Below are 20872 nucleotides of genomic sequence, written 5' to 3' on the forward strand. Positions count from 1 at the left end.
GTATCGGGAGTCGGGACAAGACAGACAGCCCTCCAGCTTTCCCATAGTAATTAACGTATCGGGAGTCGGGACAAGACAGACAGCCCTCCAGCTTTCCCAGAGTAATTAACGTGTCGGGAGTCTGGACAAGACAGACAGCCCTCCAGCTTTCCCATAGTAATTAACGTATCGGGAGTCTGGACAAGACAGACAGCCCTCCAGCTTTCCCATAGTAATTAATGTATCGGGAGTCTGGACAAGACAGACAGCCCTCCAGCTTTCCCATAGTAATTAACGTGTCGGGAGTCTGGACAAGACAGACAGCCCTCCAGCTTTCCCATAGTAATTAACGTATCGGGACAAGACAGACAGCCCTCCAGCTTTCCCGGAGTAATTAACGTGTCGGGACAAGACAGACAGCCAGGCAGCGTTTCTCATAGTAATTAACGTGACGGGAGTCTGGACAAGACAGACAGCCAGGCAGCGTTTCCCATAGTAATTAACGTGTCGGGAGTCTGGACAAGACAGACAGCCAGGCAGCGTTTCTCAGCCAGTCGAAATCATGAATCAGCTGGCAAAATTTTAAATCAAATCAAATTGTATGTCACATGTGCCAAATACAACAGGTGTTGTAAGGTGTTTCACCTTACAGTGAAATGCTTATTTACAAGCACTTAATTAAGAAAAATAAGTGTTAAGAAAGTATTTACTAAAATAAACTGAAGTAAAAAAGAAAAATAACAAATAATTAAAGAGCAACAATAAAATGACAGTAGCGAGGCTATTGCTACTCTCTGTTCATCATATATGCATAGTCACTTTAACCATATCTACATGTACATACTACCTCAATCAGCCTGACTAACCGGTGTCTGTATGTAGCCTTGCTACTTTTATAGCCTCTCTACTGTATACAGCGCCTCTACTGTATACAGCCCTCTACTGTATACAGCCTCGCTACTTTTATAGCCTCTCTACTGTATACAGCCTCTCTACTGTATACAGCCTCTACTGTATACAGCCTCTCTACTGTATACAGCCTCTCTACTTATATAGCCTCTCTACTGTATACAGCGCCTCTACTGTATACAGCCTCTCTACTGTATACAGCCTCTCTACTGTATACAGCCTCTCTACTGTATACAGCGCCTCTACTGTATACAGCGCCTCTACTGTATACAGCGCCTCTACTGTATACAGCCTCTACTGTATACAGCCTCTCTACTGTATACAGCCTCTCTACTGTATACAGCCTCTCTACTGTATACAGCCTCTACTGTATACAGCCCTCTACTGTATACAGCCTCTCTACTGTATACAGCCTCTCTACTGTATACAGCCTCTCTACTGTATACAGCCTCTCTACTGTATACAGCCTCTCTACTGTATACAGCCTCTCTACTGTATACAGCGCCTCTACTGTATACAGTGCCTCTACTGTATACAGTGCCTCTACTGTATACAGCCTCTCTACTGTATACAGCCTTGTTACTGTATACAGCCTCTACCTTATACAGCCTCTACCTTATACAGCCTCTACCTTATACAGCCTCTCTACTGTATACAGCCTCTTTACTGTATACAGCCTCTTTACTGTATACAGCCTCTTTACTGTATACAGCCTCTTTACTGTATACAGCCTCTCTACTGTATACAGCCTCTCTACTGTATACAGCGCCTCTACTGTATACAGCGCCTCTACTGTATACAGCGCCTCTACTGTATACAGCGCCTCTACTGTATACAGCGCCTCTACTGTATACAGCGCCTCTACTGTATACAGCCTTGTTACTGTATACAGCCTCTTTACTGTATACAGCCTCTTTACTGTATACAGCCTCTACTGTATACAGCCTCTACTGTATACAGCCTCTCTACTGTATACAGCCTCTTTACTGTATACAGCCTCTTTACTGTATACAGCCTCTTTACTGTATACAGCCTCTTTACTGTATATAGCCTCTTTACTGTATACAGCCTCTCTACTGTATACAGCCTCTACTGTATACAGCCTCTCTACTGTATACAGCCTCGTTACTGTATACAGCCTCGTTACTGTATACAGCCTCTCTACTGTATACAGCCTCTACTGTATACAGCCTCTACTGTATACAGCCTCTACTGTATACAGCCTCTCTACTGTATACAGCCTCTCTACTGTATATAGCCTCTCTACTGTATACAGCCTCGTTACTGTATACAGCCTCGTTACTGTATACAGCCTCTCTACTGTATACAGCCTCGTTACTGTATACAGCCTCTCTACTGTATACAGCCTCTCTACTGTATACAGCCTCTTTACTGTATACAGCCTCTCTACTGTATACAGCCTCTCTACTGTATACAGCCTCTCTACTGTATACAGCCTCTCTACTGTATACAGCCTCTTTACTGTATACAGCCTCTCTACTGTATACAGCCTCTCTACTGTATACAGCCTCTCTACTGTATACAGCCTCTCTACTGTATACAGCCTCTACTGTATACAGCCTCTACTGTATACAGCCTCTACTGTATACAGCCTCTCTACTGTATACAAGGCTGTATACAGCCTCTCTACTGTATACAGCCTCTCTACTGTATACAGCCTCTCTACTGTATACAAGGCTGTATACAGCCTCTCTACTGTATACAGCCTCGTTACTGTATACAGCCTCGTTACTGTATACAGCCTCTCTACTGTATACAGCCTCTCTACTGTATACAGCCTCTCTACTGTATACAGCCTCTCTACTGTATACAAGGCTGTATACAGCCTCTCTACTGTATACAGCCTCTCTACTGTATACAGCCTCTCTACTGTATACAAGGCTGTATACAGCCTCTCTACTGTATACAGCCTCTACTGTATACAGCCTCTACTGTATACAGCCTCTACTGTATACAGCCTCTCTACTGTATACAAGGCTGTATACAGCCTCTCTACTGTATACAGCCTCTCTACTGTATACAGCCTCTCTACTGTATACAAGGCTGTATACAGCCTCTACTGTATACAGCCTCGTTACTGTATACAGCCTCTCTACTGTATACAGCCTCTCTACTGTATACAGCCTCTCTACTGTATACAGCCTCTCTACTGTATACAGCCTCTCTACTGTATACAAGGCTGTATACAGCCTCTCTACTGTATACAGCCTCTCTACTGTATACAGCCTCTCTACTGTATACAAGGCTGTATACAGCCTCTCTACTGTATACAGCCTCGTTACTGTATACAGCCTCGTTACTGTATACAGCCTCGTTACTGTATACAGCCTCGTTACTGTATACAGCCTCTCTACTGTATACAGCCTCTCTACTGTATACAGCCTCTCTACTGTATACAGCCTCGTTACTGTATACAGCCTCGTTACTGTATACAGCCTCTCTACTGTATACAGCCTCTCTACTGTATACAGCCTCTCTACTGTATACAGCCTCTCTACTGTATACAGCCTCTCTACTGTATACAGCGCCTCTACTGTATACAGCGCCTCTACTGTATACAGCCTCTCTACTGTATACAGCCTCTACTGTATACAGCGCCTCTACTGTATACAGCGCCTCTACTGTATACAGCCTCTCTACTGTATACAGCCTCTCTACTGTATACAGCCTCTCTACTGTATACAGCCTCTCTACTGTATACAGCCTCTCTACTGTATACAGCCTCTCTACTGTATACAGCCTCTCTACTGTATACAGCCTCTCTACTGTATACAGCCTCGTTACTGTATACAGCCTCTACTGTATACAGCCTCTCTACTGTATACAGCCTCTCTACTGTATACAGCCTCTCTACTGTATACAGCCTCTCTACTGTATACAGCCTCTCTACTGTATACAGCCCTAGTAATGAAACTGTATACAGCCTCTCTACTGTATACAGCCTCTCTACTGTATACAGCCTCTTTGTAACTGATACAGCCTCTCTACTGTATACAGCCTCTCTACTGTATACAGCTGAAACCCTACTGTATACAGCGACCTACTGTATACAGCGCCTCTACTGTATACAGCCTCTCTACTGTATACAGCCTCTCTACTGTATACAACCTCTCTACTGTATACAGCCTCTCTACTGTATACAGCCTCTCTACTGTATACAGCCTCTCTACTGTATACAGCGCCTCTACTGTATACAGCCTCGTTACTGTATACAGCCTCGTTACTGTATACAGCCTCGTTACTGTATACAGCCTCGTTACTGTATACAGCCTCTCTACTGTATACAGCCTTGTTACTGTGATTGTTCACTGTCTTTTTGACCGTTGTTTGTATTTCTTTAGAATAAGGCCAAGAGTGTGCAAAGCTGTCATCATATTTCTTTAGAATAAGGCCAAGAGTGTGCAAAGCTGTCATCATATTTCTTTAGAATAAGGCCAAGAGTGTGCAAAGCTGTCATCAAGGCAAAGGGTGGCTCCTTTGAAGAATTTAAATATATTTGGATTTGTTTAACACTTTTTTGGTTACTAAATGCTTCCATATGTTTTTTTTCACTATTATTCTACGATGTAGAAAATAGTATCAAAATAAAGAAAACCCCTGGAATGAGTCGGTGTGTCCAAGCATTTGACTGGTACTGCACATGGATATATACAAAGAAATGTAAATTGATAAAAAGGTCAAACGAAACGAAGTGCAGCTAGTTTGTAGTCTTTCCAGCTTCAGTTTGAAGTGATTGTGTTAGCTATGTTGTTGGCTAGCTCCTCTGAACAACAGTTTCCAGCTTCAGTTTGAAGTGATTGTGTTAGCTGTGTTGTTGGCTAGCTCCTCTGAACAACAGTTTCCAGCTTCAGTTTGAAGTGATTGTGTGAGCTGTGTTGTTGGCTAGCTCCTCTGAACAACAGTTTCCAGCTTCAGTTTGAAGTGATTGTGTTAGCTGTGTTGTTGGCTAGCTCCTCTGAACAACAGTTTCCAGCTTCAGTTTGAAGTGATTGTGTTAGCTGTGTTGTTGGCTAGCCCCTCTGAACAACAGGTGTCCTGATGAGAGAGCACATTTTCTACGCCAGGTGAAATCACGCCTCATTAGGTCATCGTTATGGATGTATACAAATAAATGTCACTAGAAAACAGATTCAACAAATGCAGCTACTGTAGTTATTCTTTCTGGCGTTTGACGTGACTGTGAGTTAGCCGTAGTTGGCTAGCTAGCAAGCAAAGTAGGCTACTCCTATACAGTGAGGGCCTATTAGTAATACAACCTGGAAACCCTACTCCTATACAGTACATACCTATTAGTAATGAAACCTGGAAACCCTACTCCTATACAGTACAGACCTATTAGTAATGAAACCTGGAAACCCTACTCCTATACAGTACACATCTATTTGTAATGAAACCTGGAAACCCTACTCCTATACAGTACACATCTATTTGTAATGAAACCTGGAAACCCTACTCCTATACAGTACAGACCTATTAGTAATGAAACCTGGAAACCCTACTCCTATAGAGTACATACCTATTAGTAATGAAACCCTACTCCTATACAGTACATACCTATTAGTAATGAAACCTGGAAACCCTACTCCTATACAGTACATACCTATTAGTAATGAAACCTGGAAACCCTACTCCTATACAGTACAGACCTATTAGTAATGAAACCTGGAAACCCTACTCCTATACAGTACAGACCTGTGTGTGTGTGTGTGTGTGTGTGTGTGTGTGTGTGTGTGTGTGTGTGTGTGTGTGTGTGTGTGTGTGTGTGTGTGTGTGTGTGTGTGTTTGTGTGTGTGTGATGCAAGTAGGCTAGCAGGAGCATGTTTTTTAACCCACACATATTACTGTACTGGGTGTCAGGCAGCTAGAGAGCTCCCTATCATATCAATACTAGACAGCTAAACAACATAAGAAAACAAAGAACAAGAAAATCCAACACGAGAACATTGCACTTAACGTTACACAGTACGGGGTTGACATTATGCCCTTGATCTAACGTTAGCTTGCTAGCCAAACAGATCCAGCATCGAGTAACCTAACTACGTGCTCTACAGAGGGGATACTACGCACTAAATGCCTAAATAAAACGGCTGATAAAAACACGTCATCTTAAACGTACGGTATTTTCCTACCTACTCAGTATTTCTAATGGACGACAAAAAAAAACGCTACTCACTCAGTGTTTGTAAAGTGATGAACTGGACCCATAGTCCACATCCAAGGCAGGAATTTTAATTGCAGCAACAGTAAGCCTCCGCTTGACAACACCACCAAGTAACGCTGCCAAGCAACAGTTTTGAGTGACGTAACGCTATCCAGTCAAAATGGACTAGGGTTCATTATATCAACGCCTTCCTTGTTTGAAACCAATGAAGGTGCGGAAAATAATGTGAGGGTTAAATGGGCGGGACATACTTCTGACAATAATGTCAGCTCACCAAAAAAGTCGACAATAAAGTTAATTTGTACATAATTATCAACATTTTGATTTAGACCTAATGGTAAACTGCATTAATAATTTAATTCGAAAATGTTTGTTGTTTTACCATAAGAGGGATCCTACTCGGTGGCATATATTTAGTAGATCAAAATCCAGTTATCTATGGTTCTACGTTAACACGGAGTCAGACAATAGAAACGATTTCCTTTTTTCATCTTCAATTAATTCATGCAGAGAATGTAATCCTAGTAGCTGTAGAAGTGTTCTAAAATTCCTCACATTCTTATGCCCCCACCTGGCCTAAAGGTGACATCACAGGCAGTCAAGCCAAAGAGTTTTCAATAAGTTTTACACTAAAGTTTTCCATCCTCTCTGGACAAGCCCTTACAGAACTCGCCATAATGTCTACAGTCAATAACAGTAAGTACAGACTAAAACTGCTATAGACAAGCTACATGGTCTCATAAAAGGTTATCACTCATTTAGATGTGAAAAAAATGTACTATCATTGCAAACTGTAAGTATTGTTAGCAGTGGTGTAAAGTACTTAGGTCATGTATTTTTAAATCATGAAAAGAAAAGAAAAACTACGGTGCCCCTAAGGCAATCTAATTAGCATAATACAAAAATCCCAATCAGAATGTGTCTGTTTAAGCTAGAGATGTTTCTTGCATGGGCTGTGTCTCAAAATACCACATCCGTCAATAGAGGCCTGCATTTGGAGGCCTTCCGCATTTGGAGGCCTTCCGCATTTGGAGGCCTTCTGCATTTGGAGGCCTTCCGCATTTGGAGGCCTTCTGCATTTGGAGGCCTTCTGCATTTGGAGGCCTTCCCCATTTGGAGGCCTTCCCCATTTGGAGGCCTTCCCCATTTGGAGGCCTTCTGCATTTGGAGGCCTTCCACATTTGGAGGCCTTCCACATTTGGAGGCCTTCCCCATTTGGAGGCCTTCCACATTTGGAGGCCTTCCACATTTGGAGGCCTTCCTCATTTGGAGGCCTTCCCCATTTGGAGGCCTTCCCCATTTGGAGGCCTTCCCCATTTGGAGGCCTTCCCCATTTGGAGGCCTTCCCCATTTGGAGGCCTTCCACATTTGGAGGCCTTCCCCATTTGTCAGACCATGAGGCATCCCAAAAATCATTGTTTTCTCAAAAAAAAACATCTGTACAGTTCCAACGGTTGGGAGAAATAATATGACCACTCTATAGAAAGATGAGACTGGCATGATGGTATTCTCTGATTTGCTCATTTTGACCCCACAAGCATTAGAGATGATTGTGGACTACAGGAAAAAGAGGACCGAGCACGCCCACATTTTCCTCTACGGGCCTGCAGTGGAGCAAATTGAGAGATTCAAGTTCCTTGGTGTCCACATCACCAACAAACTAACATGGTCCAAGCACACCATGACAGTCGTGAAGCGGGCACGACAAAACCTATTCTCCCTCAGGAGACTGAAAAGATTTCGCATGGGTCCCCAGATCCTCAAAAGGTTCTACAAATCTACATCCCGACTGGTTGCATCACTGCCTGGTAAGGCAATTCCTCGGCCTCCGACAGCAAGGCACTTCAGAGGGTAGTGCGTACTGCCCAGTACATCACTGGGGCCAAGCTTCCTGCCATCAAGGACCTCTATACCAGGCGGTGACAGAGGAAGGCCATAAACATTGTCAAAGACTCCAGCCACCCAAGTCATATACTGTTCTCTCTGCTACCACACGGCAAGTGGTACCGGAGCGCCAAGTCTAGGTCCAAGAGGCTTCTAAACAGCTTCTACCCCCAAGTCATAAGACTCCTGAACATCTAATCAAATGGCTACCCAGACTATTTGCATTGCTCCCCCCCACCAACACTGCCACTCTCTGTTGTCATCTATGCATAGTCACTTTAATTAATTCTACCTACATATACAGTTGAAGTCGGAAGTTTACATACAGATTCCTTGTTAACAAACTATAGATTTGGCAAGTCAGTGAGGACATCTACTTTGTGCATGACACAAGTATTTTTTTCCAACAATTGTGTACAGACAGATTATTTTACTTATATTTCCCTGTATCACAATTCCAGTGGGTCAGAAGTTTACATACACTAAGTTGACTGTGCCTTTAAACAGCTTGGAAAATTCCAGAAAATCATGTCATGGCTTTGGAAGCTTCTGATAGGCTAATTGACATCATTTGATTCAATTGGAGGTGTACCTGTGGATGTATTTCATGGCCTACCTTCAAACTCAGTGCCTATTTGCTTGACATCATGGGAAAATCAAAAGAAAAATTGTAGACATTCACAAGTCTGGTTCATCCTTGGGTGCAATTTCCAAACGCCTGAAGGTACCATGTTCATCTGTACAAACAATAGTACGCAAGTATAAACACCATGGGACCACACAGCCGTCATACCGCTCAGGGAGGAGACGTGTTCTGTCTCCTAGAGAGGAACGTACTTTTTTCAAAAAGTACAAATCAATCCCAGAACAACTGCAAAGGACCTTGTGAAGATGCTGGAGAAAACAGGTACAAAATTATCTATATCCACAGTAAAACGAGTCCTATATCGACATAACCTGAAAGGCCACTCAGCAAGGAAGAAGCCAATGGTCCAAAACCGCCATAAAAAAGCTAGACTACGGTTTGCAACTGCACACGGGGACAAAGATCGTACTTTTTGGAGAAATGTTCTCTGATCCGATGAACAAAATAGAACTGTTTGGCCATAATGACCATCGTTATGTTTGGAGGAAAAACGGGGAGGTTTGCTAGCCGAAGAACACCATCCCAACCGTGAAGCAAGGGGGTGGCAACATCATGTTGTGTGGGTGCTTTGCTGCAGGAGGGACTGGTGCACTTCACAAAAATAGATGGCATCATGAGGTAGGAAAATTAGGTGGATATATTGAAGCAACATCTCAAGACATCAGTCAGGAAGTGAAAGCTTGGTCGCAAATGGGTCTTCCAAATGGACTATGACCCCAAGCATACTTCCAGAGTTGTGGCAAAATGGCTTAAGGACAACAAAGTCTAGGTATTGGAGTGGCCATCACAAAGCCCTGACCTCAATCCTATGGAACATTTGTGGGCAGAACTGAAAAGGAGGCCTACAGGAGGCCTGCAAGGAGGCCTACAAACCTGACTCAGTTACACCAGCTCTATCAGGAGGAATGGGCCAAAATTCACCCACCTTATTGTGGGAAGCTCGTTGAAGGCTACCCGAAACGTTTGACCCAAGTTAAACAATTTAATGGCAATGCTACCAAATACTAATTGAGTGTATCTAAACTTCTGACCCACTGGGAATGTGATGAAAGAAATAAAAGCTTAAATAAATCACTCTCTGCTATTATTCTGACATTTCACATTCTTAAAATAAAGTGGTGATCCTAACTGACCTAAGACAGGGAATTTTTACTAGGATTAAATGTCAGGAACTGTGAAAAACTGAGTTTAAATGTATTTGGCTAATGTGTATGTAAACTTCCGACTTCAACTGTACATGTTACCTCAACCTACCAGTGCCCCCGCACATTGACTCTGTACTGGTACCCCCTGTATATAGCCTCCACATTAACTCTGTACCGGCACCCCCCTGTATATAGTCTCCACATTGACTCTGTACCGGCACCCCCCTGTATATAGTCTCCACATTGACTCTGTACCGGCACCCCCCTGTATATATTGTTATTTTTTACTACTACTCTTTAATTACTTGTAATTTTTATCTCTTATTCTTATCCAGAATTTTTGAAACGGCACTGTTGGTTAGGGGCTCGTAAATAAGCATTTCACTGTAAGGCCTACACCTGTTGTATTCGGCGCATGTGACTAATACAATTTGATTTGATCATATCCGATCTGCCAACTTCTGTCTGTAGCGTCCAAACAGTTTGGGCTACACACTCATTTCTTACATCTCTCAGATATATGACAGACACTTGAAAACTAGATCTGTTTTTCCATGTATTAATCTGTCATTCAGGGCTCCCGAGTGGCGCAGCGGTCCAAGGCACTGCATCTCAGTGCTAGATGCGTCGCTACGGACCCTGGTTCGATTCCAGACTGTATCACAACCGGCCGTGATTTGGGGTCCCATAGGGCAGCACACAATTGGTCCAGCATCGTCCGTGTTAGGGGGTAGGCTGTCATTGTAAATAAGAATTTGTTCTTAACTGGCTAGCCTAGCTAAATAAAGGCTCAATTAAATATACTTTTTTATATCAAATAGCTAAATGTTCCTTGGTTTGACTATCTTAAAATAATTCTATATGTAAGCTTAGTAGAACTTGAATTTACTATTTATATTTTTGACAACTTTTACTTCACTTACATTCCTAAAGAAAATAATGTACTTTTTACTCCATACATTTTCCCTGACACACAAAAGTACTCATTACATTTTGACAGGAAAATGGTCCAATTAACATTATACATTCACATGGATGTAGTACTGTAGATATGTGGTAGTGGTGGAGTAGGGGCATGAGGGCACACAGTGTGTTGTGAAATCTGTGAATGTATTGTAATGTTTTAAAATTGTACAAACTGCCTTAATTTTGCTGGACACCAGGAAGAGTAGCTGCTGCTCTGGCACCAGGAATGGTGGTGGCTGCATCATGTTATGGGTATGCTTGTCATCATTAAGGGGTTTTATTTACAAAAACAAGAAAAGGAATAGAGCTAAACACAGGCAAAATCTTAGAGGAAAACCTGGTTCAGTCTGCTTTCCAGCAGACACTGGGTGACATATACCCCTTTCAGCAGGACAATAACCTAAAACACAAGGCCAAATATAAACTGGAGTTACATACCAAGACGACAATGAATGTTCCTGAGTGTAACGACGGGTGAGTGAAATGAGTGAGGAGTCAGATGCAGAGAGCGAAATGAACGGGAAAATGCTTTTAATGTCCTTCAAAACGTAACAGGTCCAAAACATGGGTGAATGCCCAAAACACTGGCGCTAAACCAACCCAAAACCTAGATGCACACTGGACAGCGAAAAACCCAAAACCAAAACACGATACATCACCAAATGTAACAACCAACGAGCCTGCCCAAACACCAGCGGGCAAAACTAACTTAAATAACACCCATCCCAAAACCCCAACAAGGAACAGGTGAAAACAATTAGACAAAAACAAACGAAAAGGAAAAAGGGATCGGTGGCAGCTAGTAGACCGGCGACGACGACCGCCGAGCGCCACCCGAGCAGGAAGGGGAGCCACCTTCAGTGGCAGCTAATAGACCGGCCACGACGACCGCCGAGCGCCACCCGAGCAGGAAGGGGAGCCACCTTCAGTGGCAGCTAGTAGACCGGCGACGACGACCGCCGAGCGCCACCCGAACAGGAAGGGGAGCCACCTCCAGTGGCAGCTAGTAGACCGGCGAGCGCCGCCCGAACAGGAAGGGGAGCCACCTCCAGTGGCAGCTAGTAGACCGGCGAGTGCCGCCCGAACAGGAAGGGGAGCCACCTCCAGTGGCAGCTAATAGACCGGCGACGACGACCGCCGAGCGCCACCCGAACAGGAAGGGGAGCCACCTCCAGTGGCAGCTAGTAGACCGGCGAGCGCCGCCCGAACAGGAAGGGGAGCCAACTCCAGTGGCAGCTAATAGACCGGCGACGACGACCGCCGAGCGCCACCCGAGCAGGAAGGGGAGCCACCTCCAGTGGCAGCTAATAGACCGGCGACGACGACCGCCGAGCGCCACCCGAGCAGGAAGGGGAGCCACCTCCAGTGGCAGCTAATAGACCGGCGACGACGAACACCGAGCGCAACCTTCGGTGGTATTCGTGACACTGAGTGTCCTAGTTACAGTTTTGACTTAAATCTATGGCAAGACTTGAACAACCAACTTGACAGAGCTTGAAAAATACAAAAATAAATAATAATGGGCAAATATTGTACAATCCAGGTTTGCAAAGCTCTTAGAGACTTACCTAGAAAAAAACTAACAGATAGATTTCCATTATCATCATCCATTCCTATACAGGTTCTAGGCTATCCTAAGCAACCACTAGTGGGCGCTAGATCTCCACTATCATCTAGGCTGTGTCCAGACGAAAATACACTGGTGTCCTACTGCAACCAGTTCCTACACAAAACATCTTCCATTCTGGCTAGAAAGGCATCAGATTTCTCCATATCTTTATGTCCGTTGGGAGAAAAAATGGGAAATATGCGTACTGTCTTAACAAAACACAATTTTCCACCACCCTTGCTAGAGTGGCTAATGCTACTTCCTGATGTTGCGCCCAGTGTTCAGCCAGGGATTAACAACAGACTGCTGCAACCTGATTGGCTGAACACGGTGTGCAACATACGGAAGTTGTCCGAAAATCCAAAAATGGCGGTGGAAATGGTGTTTTATTGAGATAGTATGCTTATTTTTTAGTTTTTTTGTGGCACACCATTAAAGCTAGAGAAAGGTGTGACTGGGGACCGCAATTCACATGTGAGGGTTCCTGCATATACTTCTATTGGTGAATGTTTAAGCTACAGTGGAACTCTGGTACAGAGGTGGGAGTCGAGGGCGACATTCCAGTCCAATTGGAGGTGGTAATGTACATTTACAGTTCGTTGCCAACCGCCATATAAAAATCCACAGAAGAAGAAGAAGACAGTGTCCGTCGCTTCTGCCTGTCGTGCATTGCTTTCTCGCAGCTCTGTTAACGTTACGGCGAGGGTGGGTGCTCGGCAGGCGGGGTCGAAGGACACGGTGCACTAGCTAGTTAGTTAGTTGGGACTCCGGTACACAGGGGGAGGCGGGAGCTACACCATTAGCTAGCTAGGACACCTAGGACACAGGAACACTGCTTTCCCGCAGCTCTGTTAACGTTACGGCGAGGGTGGGTGCTCGGCAGGCGGGGTCGAAGGACACGGTGCACTAGCTAGTTAGTTAGTTGGGACTCCGGTACACAGGGGGAGGCGGGAGCTACACCATTAGCTAGCTAGGACACCTAGGACACAGGAACACTGCTTTCCCGCAGCTCTGTTAACGTTACGGCGAGGGTGGGCCTTGGCAGGCGGGGTCGAAGGACACTGTGCACTAGCTAGTTAGTTAGTTGGGACTCCGGTACACAGGGGGAGGCGGGAGCTACACCATTAGCTAGCTAGGACACCTAGGACACAGGAACACTGCTTTCCCGCAGCTCTGTTAACGTTACGGCGAGGGTGGGTCCTTGGCAGGCGGGGTCGAAGGACACTGTGCACTAGCTAGTTAGTTAGTTGGGACTCCGGTACACAGGGGGAGGCGGGAGCTACACCATTAGCTAGCTAGGACACCTAGGACACAGGAACACTGCTTTCCCGCAGCTCTGTTAACGTTACGGCGAGGGTGGGTGCTCGGCAGGCGGGATCGAAGGACACTGTACTAGGACTTTAGGGGGACAGGAACACTGCTATATCCCAGGGTAAGCACTAGCTAGTTAGTTAGTTGGGACTCCGGTACACAGGGGGAGGCGGGAGCTACACCATTAGCTAGCTAGGACACCTAGGACACAGGAACATTGCTTTTCCGCAGCTCTGTTAACGTTACGGCGAGGGTGGGTGCTCGGCAGGCGGGGTCGAAGGACACTGTACACTAGCTAGTTAGTTAGTTGGGACTCCGGTACACAGGGGGAGGCGGGAGCGACACCATTAGCTAGCTAGGACACCTAGGACACAGGAACACTGCTTTCCCGCAGTCGTTTTTGGTGGGGGGAAGCATGGACTCTTTTCGTTGTGTTCCGGCCAGAGAGGAAGTCAATTTTGTAGTGTATATCCACTAGGGGGAGCTAGAGTAGTTTACCAAGCAAGAGGGGCCTTGTGTTGTGTATATCCTTTAGGGGGAGCCAGAGTAGCTTACCAAGCAAGAGAGCCTTGTGTAGTGTATATCCACTAGGGGGAGCCAGAGTGGCTTACCAAACAAGAGGGGCCTTGTGTTGTGGATATCCACTAGGGGAAGCCAGAGTAGATAACAAAGCAAGAGGCTCCTTGTGCAGTGGAAATCCACTAGGGGGAGCTAGAGTAGCTTACCAAGCAAGAGGGGCCTTGTGTTGTGTATATCCTTTAGGGGGAGCCAGAGTAGTTTACCAAGTAAGAGTAGTCTTGTGTAGTGGATATCCACTAGGGGGAGCCAAAGTAGCTTACCAAGCAAGAGGGGCTGAGGCACTCATTTGAGTTGCTAAGAACAATTTTTTTACTTCCGGATCCGGTGTTATATGCCTGTTAACAAATGCTAGCTAAATGTCAGGCTAGTCTGGTGTTATATACCTGTTTATAAATGCTAGCTACGTGTCAGGCTAGTCTGGTGTTATATACCTGTTTATAAATGCTAGCTACATGTCAGGCTAGTCTGGTGTTATATACCTGTTTATAAATGCTAGCTACGTGTCAGGCTAGTCTGGTGTTATATACCTGTTTATAAATGCTAGCTACGTGTCAGGCTAGTCTGGTGTTATATACCTGTTTATAAATGCTAGCTACGTGTCAGGCTAGTCTGGTGTTATATACCTGTTTATAAATGCTAGCTACGTGTCAGGCTAGTCTGGTGTTATATACCTGTTTATAAATGCTAGCTACGTGTCAGGCTAGTCTGGTGTTATATACCTGTTTATAAATGCTAGCTACGTGTCAGGCTAGTCTGATGTTATATACCTGTTTATAAATGCTAGCTACGTGTCAGGCTAGTCTGGTGTTATATACCTGTTTATAAATGCTAGCTACGTGTCAGGCTAGTCTGGTGTTATATACCTGTTTATAAATGCTAGCTACGTGTCAGGCTAGTCTGGTGTTATATACCTGTTTATAAATGCTAGCTACGTGTCAGGCTAGTCTGGTGTTATATACCTGTTTATAAATGCTAGCTACGTGTCAGGCTAGTCTGGTGTTATATACCTGTTTATAAATGCTAGCTACGTGTCAGGCTAGTCTGGTGTTATATACCTGTTTATTAATGCTAGCTACGTGTCAGGCTAGTCTGGTGTTATATACCTTTTTATAAATGCTAGCTACGTGTCAGGCTAGTCTGGTGTTATATACCTGTTTATAAATGCTAGCTACGTGTCAGGCTAGTCTGATGTTTTATACCTGTTTATTAATGCTTGCTACATGTCAAATCAAATCAAATCAAATCAAATTTATTTATATAGCCCTTCGTACATCAGCTGATATCTCAAAGTGCTGTACAGAAACCCAGCCTAAAACCCCAAACAGCAAACAATGCAGGTGTAAAAGCACGGTGGCTAGGAAAAACTCCCTAGAAAGGCCAAAACCTAGGAAGAAACCTAGAGAGGAACCAGGCTATGTGGGGTGGCCAGTCCTCTTCTGGCTGTGCCGGGTAGAGATTATAACAGAACATGACCAAGATGTTCAAATGTTCATAAATGACCAGCATGGTCGAATAATAATAAGGCAGAACAGTTGAAACTGGAGCAGCAGCACAGTCAGGTGGACTGGGGACAGCAAGGAGTCATCATGTCAGGTAGTCCTGGGGCACGGTCCTAGGGCTCAGGTCCTCCGAGAGAGAGAGAAAGAAAGAGAGAATTAGAGAGAGCATATGTGGGGTGGCCAGTCCTCTTCTGGCTGTGCCGGGTGGAGATTATAACAGAACGTGGCCAAGATGTTCAAATGTTCATAAATGACCAGCATGGTTGAATAATAGTAAGGCAGAACAGTTGAAACTGGAGCAGCAGCATGGCCAGGTGGACTGGGGACAGCAAGGAGTCATCATGTCAGGTAGTCCTGGGACATGGTCCTAGGGCCCAGGCCAGTTGAAACTGGAGCAGCAGCATGGCCAGGTGGACTGGGGACAGCAAGGAGTCATCATGTCAGGTAGTCCTGGGGCATGGTCCTAGGGCTCAGGTCCTCCGAGAGAGAGAAAGAAAGAGAGAAGGAGAGAATTAGAGAACGCACACTTAGATTCACACAGGACACCGAATAGGACAGGAGAAGTACTCCAGATATAACAAACTGACCCTAGCCCCCGACACATAAACTAATGCAGCATAAATACTGGAGGCTGAGACAGGAGGGGTCAGGAGACACTGTGGCCCCATCCGAGGACACCCCGGACAGGGCCAAACAGGAAGGATATAACCCCACCCACTTTGCCAAAGCACAGCCCCCACACCACTAGAGGGATATCTTCAACCACCAACTTACCATCCTGAGACAAGGCCGAGTATAGCCCACAAAGATCTCCGCCACGGCACAACCCAAGGGGGCGCCAACCCAGACAGGCCGACCACAACAGTGAATCAACCCACCCAGGTGACGCACCCCCAGGGACGGCATGAGAGAGCCCCAGTAAGCCAGTGACTCAGCCCCGTAACAGGGTAGAGGCAGAGAATCCCAGTGGAAAGAGGGGAATCGGCCAGGCAGAGACAGCAAGGGCGGTTCGTTGCTCCAGAGCCTTTCCGTTCACCTTCCCACTCCTGGGCCAGACTACACTCAATCATATGACCCACTGAAGAGATGAGTCTTCAGTAAAGACTTAAAGGTTGAGACCGAGTTTGCGTCTCTGACATGGGTAGGCAGACCGTTCCATAAAAATGGAGCTCTATAGGAGAAAGCCCTGCCTCCAGCTGTTTGCTTAGAAATTCTAGGGACAATTAGGAGGCCTGCGTCTTGTGACCGTAGCGTACGTGTAGGTATGTACGGCAGGACCAAATCAGAGAGATAGGTAGGAGCAAGCCCATGTAATGCTTTGTAGGTTAGCAGTAAAACCTTGAAATCAGCCCTTGCTTTGACAGGAAGCCAGTGTAGAGAGGCTAGCACTGGAGTAATATGATCCAATTTTTTGGTTCTAGTCAGGATTCTAGCAGCCGTATTCAGCACTAACTGAAGTTTATTTAGTGCTTTATCCGGGTAGCCGGAAAATAGAGCATTGCAGTAGTCTAACCTAGAAGTGACAAAAGCATGGATTAATTTTTCTGCATCATTTTTGGACAGAAAGTTTCTGATTTTTGCAATGTTACGTAGATGGAAAAAGCTGTCCTCGAAATGGTCTTGATATGTTCTTCAAAAGAGAGATCAGGGTCCAGAGTAACGCAGAGGTCCTTCACAGTTTTATTTGAGACGACTGTACAACCATTAAGATTAATTGTCAGATTCAACAGAAGATCTCTTTGTTTCTTGGGACCTAGAACAAGCATCTCTGTTTTGTCCGAGTTTAATAGTAGAAAGTTTGCAGCCATCCACTTCCTTATGTCTGAAACACATGCTTCTAGCGAGGGCAATTTTGGGGCTTCACCATGTTTCATTGAAATGTACAGCTGTGTGTCATCCGCATAGCAGTGAAAGTTTACATTATGTTTTCGAATAACATCCCCAAGAGGTAAAATATATAGTGAAAACAATAGTGGTCCTAAAACAGAACCTTGAGGAACACCGAAATTTACAGTTGATTTGTCAGAGGACAAACCATTCACAGAGACAAACTGATATCTTTCCGACAGATAAGATCTAAACCAGGCCAGAACATGTCCGTGTAGACCAATTTGGGTTTCCAATCTCTCCAAAAGAATGTGGTGATCGATGGTATCAAAAGCAGCACTAAGGTCTAGGAGCACGAGGACAGATGCAGAGCCTCGGTCCGTTGCCATTAAAATGTCATTTACCACCTTCACAAGTGCCGTCTCAGTGCTATGATGGGGTCTAAAATCAGACTGAAGCATTTCGTATACATTGTTTGTCTTCAGGAAGGCAGTGAGTTGCTGCGCAACAGCCTTCTCTAAAATTTTTGAGAGGAATGGAAGATTCGATATAGGCCGATAGTTTTTTATATTTTCTGGGTCAAGGTTTGGCTTTTTCAAGAGAGGCTTTATTACTGCCACTTTTAGTGAGTTTGGTACACATCCAGTGGATAGAGAGCCGTTTATTATGTTCAACATAGGAGGGCCAAGCACAGGAAGCAGCTCTTTCAGTAGTTTAGTTGGAATAGGGTCCAGTATGCAGCTTGAAGGTTTAGAGGCCATGATTATTTTCATCATTGTGTCAAGAGATATAGTACTAAAAGACTTGAGCGTCTCTCTTGATCCTAGGTCCTGGCAGAGTTGTGCAGACTCAGGACAACTGAGGTTTGGAGGAATACGCAGGTTTAAAGAGGAGTCCGTAATTTGCTTTCTAATAATCATAATCTTTTCCTCAAAGAAGTTCATGAATTTATCACTGCTAAAGTGAAAGTCATCCTCTCTTGGGGAATGCTGCTTTTAGTTAGCTTTGCGACAGTATCAAAAAGGAATTTCGGATTGTTCTTATTTTCCTCAATTAAGTTAGAAAAATAGGATGATCGAGCAGCAGTAAGGGCTCTTCGGTACTGCACGGTACCGTCCTTCCAAGCTAGTCGGAAGACTTCCAGTTTGGTGTGGCGCCATTTCCGTTCCAATTTTCTGGAAGCTTGCTTCAGAGCTCGGGTATTTTCTGTGTACCAGGGAGCTAGTTTCTTATGAGACATTTTTTTAGTTTTTAGGGGTGCAACTGCATCTAGGGTATTGCGCAAGGTTAAATTGAGATACTCAGTTAGGTGGTTAACGGATTTTTGTCCTCTGGCGTCCTTGGGTAGGCAGAGGGAGTCTGGAAGGGCATCAAGGAATCTTTGTGTTGTCTGTGAATTTATAGCACGACTTTTGATGTTCCTTGGTTGGGGTCTGAGCAGATTATTTGTTGCAATTGCAAACGTAATAAAATGGTGGCTAGTGTCAGGCTAGTCTGGTGTTATATACCTTTTTATAAATTCTAGCTACGTGTCAGGCTAGTCTGGTGTTATATACCTGTTTATTAATGCTAGCTACATGTCAGGCTAGTCTGGTGTTATATACCTGTTTATAAATGCTAGCTACGTGTCAGGCTAGTCTGGTGTTATATGCTTAATGACACTAGTTTTTAGCCACAGATGAAAATGTCTATTTTTGAATTGCAAGTGCTAGATTTTGAACAGCAAGACCTTGATCTGATATTACTACACAGGAGGGAAAAAAAGAAAGAGCGAAAACGTCAAGGTCATCCACTGAACACTACAAATAGGGATGATGGAGAATACAAATACACTACATGACAAAAAGTATGTGGACACCTGCTCGTCCAACATCTCATTCCAAAATCATGGGGATTAATATGGAGTTGGTCTATGTTTGTCTATGGAGATTGCGCGGTTGTGTGCTCGAGATTATACACCCGTCAGCCACGGTGGTGGCTGAAAAAGCCGAGTCGACAAATTTTAAGGGGTGTCCACATACTTTTGTTTCTATAGTGTACTTGTAACAGAGCTGAGATTGTATTATTAAGACCCCTCGACAGTTTTATTATTACAGCCTTATTTTAAAACGGGTTGGATTCTATTAATAATGTGAAATGAACAGCTGTACTGAAGGCCAAATTACAGAGGAGGAACTGCTTGGTTTAATGAAAGCCTTTAAAACATCAGGGCTAGATGGCAGACCAGTTGAGGTATACCAAACTTTTATTGATGTACTCAGCTTCATTAAATTAGTACCCACAAAAAACACCGGTCTCAACGTCAACAGTGAATCAAATCAAATCAAATGTATTTATATAGCCCTTCGTACATCAGCTGATATCTCAAAGTGCTGTACAGAAACCCAGCCTAAAACCCCAAACAGCAAGCAATGCAGGTGTAGAAGCACGTGAGTGAAGAGGTGAGTCACGGGATGCTGCAAAGAAAAATCCATATCTCAGACTGGACAATAAAAATAAAAGATTAAGATGGGCAAAATAACACAGACACAGGACAGGGGAACTCAATCTAAAAGGCCAGAATCCCGGAGTCGCCTCTTCACTGTTGACGTTGAGGCTGGTGTTTTGCGGGGGCCTCTGTACGTGGATTAGCTAACACAACGTGCCATTGGAACACAGGAGTGATGGTTGCTGATAATGGGCCTCTGTACTCCTATGTAGATATTTCATAAAAAATCATCAATTTCCAGCTACAATAGTCATTTACAACATTAACAATGTCTGCACTGTATTTCTGATCAATGATGCTATTTTAATGGACACAATGTGCTTTTCTTTAAAAAACAGGTACATTCCTAAGTGACGCCAAACTTTTGAACGGTAGTGTACATATTATTAATGTTCGCTCTCCTTGTACATTTAAGGTCCAGCCGTGCTGCTCTGTTCTGAGCCATATGTCATTTTCAGAGGTCTCTCTTTTTGTGACACCTGACAACACGACAGTCCAGGTGTGACAAAACAAAAGCCTGTAGGATCTGCCTTGTTGTTAAAAAGGCAGAGTAATGCTTTATTATGGACAGACTTAGCTCCCCATCTTAGCTACTGTTGTATCAATATGTTTTGACCATGACAGTTTACAATCCAGTAGTTGAGGTCAGTAGTTGTCAGTGGCTGTGGTCAGTTGTTATGAGGCTGTGGTCAGTAGTTTTGGTTGATAGTTGAGGTCAGTAGTTGTCAGTAGCTGTGGTCAGTAGTTTTGGTTGGTAATTGAGGTTGGTAGTTGTTGTGTGGTAGTGTTCAGTTAGGTTAGGTCAGTAGAGGTGGTCAGAAGTTGTGTGGTTGTGGTAAGTAGATGTG

At 44.4% G+C, this 20872-nt stretch overlaps 1 protein-coding gene across 3 annotated transcripts in view; it reads right to left on the reverse strand.

Moving 5' to 3' along the window:
* Nucleotides 1-6180, reverse strand: part of LOC115122708 (cyclin-dependent kinase-like 5) — a 300065-nt gene extending 293885 nt beyond the window's left edge. For all 3 annotated transcript variants that reach the window (XR_010461060.1, XM_065009456.1, XM_065009455.1), the window contains exon 1: nucleotides 6083-6180. The gene's annotated coding sequence lies outside the window, so the exon portion shown is untranslated. The remainder of the gene's footprint in view (nucleotides 1-6082) is intronic.
* Between the last annotated feature and the right edge of the window lie 14692 nt (nucleotides 6181-20872).

Source organism: Oncorhynchus nerka, linkage group LG25 (genome assembly GCF_034236695.1).
Source record: "Oncorhynchus nerka isolate Pitt River linkage group LG25, Oner_Uvic_2.0, whole genome shotgun sequence".
NCBI classification, from domain to species: Eukaryota; Metazoa; Chordata; class Actinopteri; order Salmoniformes; family Salmonidae; genus Oncorhynchus; species Oncorhynchus nerka.